The following is a 6,000-nucleotide window of genomic DNA, read 5'->3' on the forward strand; positions in this document are numbered from 1 at the left end:
TTGAGCACTCTATTAACGAATGGGCCTTGATTAGCCAGTCGTCTAGATATGGGAACACATGTATTTGCTGCCTTCTTATGTGTGCAGCGACTACCGCTAGACATTTGGTAAAGACTCTTGGTGCGGTTGTTAATCCGAAAGGCAGTACCTTGAATTGGTAATGTATTCCCTTGAATACAAACCTTAGGTATTTCCTGTGCGATGGGTGTATTGGTATATGGAAATAAGCATCCTTGAGGTCTAAAGTTGCCATGTAGTCGTGTAGTTTTAGCAATGGCAATACTTCTTGTAGTGTGACCATGTGAAAGTGGTCTGATTTGATGAAAGTGTTCACTACTCTGAGGTCTAGGATTGGTCTCAGCGTTTTGTCCTTCTTTGGTATCAGAAAGTACAGTGAGTAAACTCCTGTGTTTATTTGTGTGTTTGGCACTAATTCGATTGCATTCTTTTGCAATAGTGCCTGCACTTCTATCTCCAGGAGATTGGAATGGTGTGTCGTCAAATTTTGTGCTTTTGGTGGTATGTTTGGAGGGAATTGTAGAAATTCTATGCAATAACCATGTTGGATAATTGCTAGAACCCAAGTGTCTGTAGTGATTTCCTCCCATGCTTTGTAATAATGACTTATTCTTCCCCCCACTGGTGTTGTGTGGAGGGGGTAAGTGACATGTGAGTCACTGTTTAGTAGTAGGGGTTTTGGGGCTCTGAAATCTTCCTCTATTCCTAGGGAATTGCCCTCCTCTATATTGTCCCCGAAAACCTCCTCTATACTGTCCCTGGTAACTGGACGGTGTTGCTTGTGAGGTGCTGGCTTGTGTGCTCTGACCCCGAAACCCCCCCTCGAAAGGGTGTTTTACGGAATGTGCTGTAATTCCCTCTGCTCTGCGGGGAGTAGAGTGCGCCCATGGCTTTGGCAGTGTCCGTATCTTTTTTGAGTTTCTCAATCGCTGTGTCCACTTCTGGACCGAACAGTTCTTTTTCGTTAAAAGGCATATTGAGAACTGCTTGTTGAATCTCTGGTTTAAATCCAGACGTTCGGAGCCATGCATGCCTTCTGATAGTTACAGATGTATTAATTGTCCGTGCAGCTGTATCTGCAGCGTCCATGGAGGAGCGGATCTGGTTGTTGGAAATGGTCTGTCCCTCCTCAACCACTTGTTTTGCCCTCTTTTGTAAGTCCTTGGGCAGATGTTCAATGAGATGTTGCATCTCGTCCCAGTGGGCTCTGTCATAGCGCGCAAGTAGTGCCTGGGAGTTCGCGATGCGCCACTGGTTTGCAGCTTGTGCTGCGACTCTTACCAGCTGCATCGAACTTGCGGCTTTCTTTATCTGGGGGTGGTGCATCTCCAGATGTGTGGGAGTTGGCCCTTTTCCTAGCTGCTCCTACAACGACAGAGTCTGGTGGCAGCTGTGTAGTGATGAAAACCGGGTCTGTAGGAGGCGCCTTATACTTTTTTTCCACCCTTGGTGTGATTGCCCTACTTTTGACCGGCTCCTTAAAGATTTCTTTTGCGTGCCGGAGCATACCAGGGAGCATAGGCAGGCTTTGGTATGAGCTGTGGGTGGAGGAGAGTGTGTTGAATAAAAAATCATCCTCGACCTGTTCTGAGTGGAGGCTTACGTTGTGAAATTGTGCTGCTCTAGCCACCACTTGAGAATACGCGGTGCTGTCCTCTGGTGGAGATGGCTTCGTAGGGTATGCCTCCGGACTGTTATCCGACACTGGGGCGTCGTATAGGTCCCATGCGTCTTGATCTTGGTCACCCTGGCTTATGGTGGAGTGAGCTGGGGAGTGTGATGGAGTTTGTGCTGGTGAGACGTTAATCACGGGCGGAGGAGAGGGTGGTGGGGTAACTCTTTTCACCACTTTTGGTTGTGGGGTCTGTTCAGTTTGGAACTCCAACCTTCTCTTTCTTCTAATGGGGGGAAGGGTGCTTATTTTTCCTGTCCCCTGCTGTATGAAAATACGCTTTTGCGTATGGTCCACATCAGTTGATTGTAGCTCTTCCTCAAACCTATGCTTTTGCATTTGGGAGGTTAGCGAGTGCTCTTCTGTATAAGAGCCTGAAGCTGGGTCGCTTGCAGTTTGTTTCGGCACCGAAACCCTGTCTGCGTGTTTTTTCGGCTCCGAGGTGACTTTTTTCTTTTTCGGGGGCGAAACCTCTCGGCTCGACGCCGAGACAGCGGCACCGAAGAAGATCGACGCCGTGTCCACACCGGCATCTCGGTGTCGAGGCTTGTCTCCAGCACTTTCTCGGTCCCGAGAAGGCTGCGTGCCGGTGTCTCGACCGGAGTCGGACGATCTCGGCACTGTTTGGGCCTTTTTCGGTGCCGACGGTCGGTCACCGAATTTATGGGTGGAGCCATGGCCTGATGGCAGTGGCGTCCCCTGGGCCTTGTAAATCTTCCTCTGTGTGGTTTTCGACGTCTTACTCACGGTTTTGTGTATCGTCGAATCCTTCGGAGTCTGAGTCTTGGATCGAGAAGGTACCTTCCTCTCCTTGTTCCTCGAACTCTCGGTGGGCTGTCGGCACGGACGCCATCTGAAGTCTTCTGGCTCGACGGTCTCGGAGTGTTTTTCGGGACCGGAACGCACGACAGGCCTCACAGGTGTCTTCACTGTGCTCAGGTGACAGGCACAGGTTACAGACCAAGTGTTGGTCTGTATAGGGGTATTTATTGTGGCATTTGGGGCAGAAACGGAACGGGGTCCGTTCCATCGGCGTTCTTCAGCACGCGGTCGGGCCGACCAGGCCCCGACGGGGGATCGAAAAACTACCCCGAAGGGCACCGGAGCTCTTCGATCTTCGATGCGGTGTTGAATCTAACTACGCCGATCCCGAACGCAACAATACTGACGAAAATCTTCCGAAATTAGCTATCTTTCCGTTCCGAAACTCGGAGCGACAGGAACACGTCCGAACCCGATGGCGGAAAAAAAACCAATCGAAGATGGAGTCGACGCCCATGCGCAATGGAGACAAAAGGAGGAGTCACTCGGTCCCGTGACTCGAAAGACTTCTTCGAAGAAAAACAACTTGTAACACTCCGGCCGAACACCAGATGGCGAGCTATTGCAAAACATGCGTATCTACAGCGACAGATGCCATCGAATGGTTAATGCCTGGATCTCACTGACACGTCTATGGGAAGTTATAGAAACTAAAAAGGTTAACTTCCATGACAAACTGTAAAGGACATGAGTGTAGTGGCTTAAATGGTGGGCCCGTGATTCTAGTGAAGACCACATTAAGGTTCCAAGAATGCACTGGGGGTCATCTTAGTGGTTATTCTTTTAAGACCTTCCATAAAAGTTTTAATAACAGGAATTTTGGAAAGAACAGAATGTTGTCTGTTTTTAAGTTACACACTGTAGATGCTAAGTGTAACCTTATTGATTTGTATGCCAAGTTTGCCTTCTGTAAATGGAAAAAAGGTAGAAGATATTTTAAACTGATACTTGGAAGGGGTCCCAATTTTGATCAATGCAGTGGTGCGCAAAATGTTTCTATTTTGCTGCATAACATACTCTAGTAGTTGGTCTACTTCAGGGGTCTTCAAACAGAGGAACTCTAGTGATCTGGGTGGGGGGTGATGGGGGAGGTGGAGGGATTGGGGCCAGCAGGCTCTTGCCAAAAAAAAACAAAACAAAAAAAAAACAAAGTACCACGCTGATAACATGGCTGATAAGTGTGAACAATTCAGAGGTGTCCCCTGCCCCCCTCCCCCATCCATGACCCTGGTTCTGAGTGAGAAGGTACGGGATGAGGGGAAGCTTCTTGTGTGGCACTACTGATAGGTCTAATAGAGTGGTGACCCATGGGTCCCTGGCCCGTGTTGGTGTCACTAGAATAAGTGTGAGAGAAGTTTGCCTGAGTTTCCGAACCAGATGCAGAAGGAGAGAGAGGGGTGGAACAGCATAAGCAAATATCCCTGACCAGTTCATCCATACAGCTTTGCCCTTGAACTGAGGGTGTGGGAACCTGGAGGCGAAGTTTGAGAATTTAGCATTTTCTCTTATTGCGAAAAGATTTAAGTCTGGAAATCCCCACTTTTGAAAGTAGTGAAGAAGGACTCAGGGAGGAGTTCCCACTTGTTGCTGCATCCTACTAAGGAGGTCGGCAAAATTGTTTTGTGTTCCTTGTAGGTGTCCTGCCAGCAGGCAGATATTGTGACAGATGACCCAATCCCAAATTGTCTACAAGGCGAGACAGCTGTAAAGAATGTGCCCCCAACCCTGTTTTTTTGCTCACAATACATGGTTGTCATGTCAGTGCGTGGGAGAACTACATTGTTAGTGAGCTGAATTACAAAGGCTTTGAGTTCTAAGTGAACCGTTACCAGCTCTAGAGAACTGATGTGTAGAGTTCGATGTGTCTGGTCCCAAAGACCCTGGACTGTGAGGTCATGGAGATGAGCACCCCATTCTGTCTGAGAGGCATCCTTTGTCAGAACAATCTGGGGGAACAGGCTTCAGGAATGGCTGCCTCTTTAAAAGGTTGGTTTTGTTCTACCACTGCAGAGAGCAAAAGGTGCAGCTGTTTACCAACACTAAATCCTCTAAGCGACCCTGTGCCTGAGGCCATTGCTGGGATAGACATTTCTGCAACGGGTGAATGTGAAGTCTGGAATGTGGAACGATTACAATGCAAGAAGACCTAATTCCTAGGAGTTTCATTACTTATTTTACTGTGACTGGGTGATTGGGACGAAAGTAAGAAAGCTGTGTTTAAAAATGTTGTATCCTTGCTGCATTTTGATAGGTTATTCGCAACTATGTGTTGAGAATGGCCCCTAAATAGGGCTGTATCTGAGGTAGATTTAGATGTGACTTTTGAAAATTTATTGTGAAACCTAATTGATTAATTTATTGTGGTTTGAGTATGGTGCAAACATTGTTTGAGATTGCTGGCTTTCATGAGCCAATCAGCTAGGTACGGGTAGACGTGAATTTTCTGCCTGCGCAAGCGAGCTGCAACGACTGCGAGGCATTCCGTAAACACCCTTGGAGAGGAGCACTTTGAATTGGTAGTGTTGTCCTTCTATCACAAATCTGAGTTATTTGCAATATGCCGGGTGTATGGGACTGTGAAAGGAGGAGTCTTAAATCCAGTGCCAATAAAAATTCATCCTGTTGAAGCAACAGGATCACATCCTGAAGTGTGATCATGTGAAAGAATTCTGGTATGATGTAATGACTTAAAGGCCTGAGGTCTAGGATAGGTCTTAAGGAGCCGTCCTTTTTGGGTATGAAAAAGTATAGTGAATATACCCATGTACCAGGATGTTGCAGAGGAACTGGTTCTATTGGTCCTTTTGCCAGTAAGGGCTACACTTCCTGTTTGAGGAGATTGACATGGTCCTGTGGAAAGGTTTGAGAGCGAGGGGGAATGTTTGGAGGTGTGGAATTGAACTCCAAACAATAACCATGTTTTATAACATCCAATGCCCAATGATCTATAATGATTTTTGCCTATTTTGGAAAAAGGACTGAAGGTGTCCTCCTATTGGTGTTTGGTAATTGGAGGGAAGGTGGAGTGAGTCACTGCTTAGTGGCAGTAGAAGAGGTTTGAGGGGAGGGTGTTTTTCCCCCATCTCTGTAGTTATTCCCTCTATACAAATCATTGCAAAATACTCTTTGAGAGGAAATGTGGGGGTTGACTTACTGTATGACAGCAAAGTTTCTGAAGTAGAGGGCCTGGTGGCTGCCTTAGATTGAGGTCTGCAAAAAGTAGCACGCAAGGCAGGGAGTTGGAGTGTCCCCCATGGATTTTGCCACTTTATTGTCCATCTTCTCTAATGCCTGATCTACTTGTGGGCCGAAAAGGTATTCTTTATTAAATGGTACATTCAAGATTGTCTGCTCTAACTCCTGCTCAAAACCTAAAATGCGCAGCCACGCATGTCGAAGTAAAAGAACACTTGTATTTATTCCTCTCAATGCTGTGTCAGCAGAGTCTAAAGCACAACGTATGGAATTGTTCGATATTAATTGCCCCT

This window comes from Pleurodeles waltl, chromosome 4_1 (genome assembly GCF_031143425.1).
Source record: "Pleurodeles waltl isolate 20211129_DDA chromosome 4_1, aPleWal1.hap1.20221129, whole genome shotgun sequence".
Lineage (NCBI taxonomy): Eukaryota > Metazoa > Chordata > Amphibia > Caudata > Salamandridae > Pleurodeles > Pleurodeles waltl.